This window comes from Alligator sinensis, unplaced genomic scaffold, assembly GCF_000455745.1.
Source record: "Alligator sinensis unplaced genomic scaffold, ASM45574v1 scaffold662_3, whole genome shotgun sequence".
NCBI classification, from domain to species: domain Eukaryota; kingdom Metazoa; phylum Chordata; order Crocodylia; family Alligatoridae; genus Alligator; species Alligator sinensis.
Window position 1 is genome coordinate 111,126 of NW_005842908.1, and position 338 is coordinate 111,463.

Genomic DNA, 338 nt, shown 5'->3' on the forward strand with positions numbered 1-338 from the left:
TTCCTGCCTATGCAGGGGGTCGGACTCGATGATCTATTGAGGTCCCTTCCGACCCTAGCATCTATGAATCTATGAAACCCCGCTGCCTGCCTCAAGCAGCCTGGGCTCTGTGACAGGTGGTGGGAGTCTGCCTGGAGCCCAGGCTGTTCATGGCTGGTGGCAGGGAGGCTACAAGTGGCTGCACCAGGGTCCACGGAGCCTAGCTATAGGTACTAATCGCACTCCCCCTCACTCCTCCCTACCTTCTCCCGCTGGCCCACCTGCCCTGTCACCTTCCAGTTCCTGCTGGGGCACCACATGGCTTCCCTTCTCCCCCTTCCCTGTTGGCCTGCGCCCTG

General features: G+C 61.2%; 1 protein-coding gene across 4 annotated transcripts in view; it reads left to right on the forward strand.

Annotated features, from left to right (window-relative positions):
• Positions 1-338, forward strand: part of LOC102370503 (NACHT, LRR and PYD domains-containing protein 12-like) — a 39,614-nt gene that overhangs the window by 34,986 nt on the left and 4,290 nt on the right. The window lies entirely within an intron of this gene.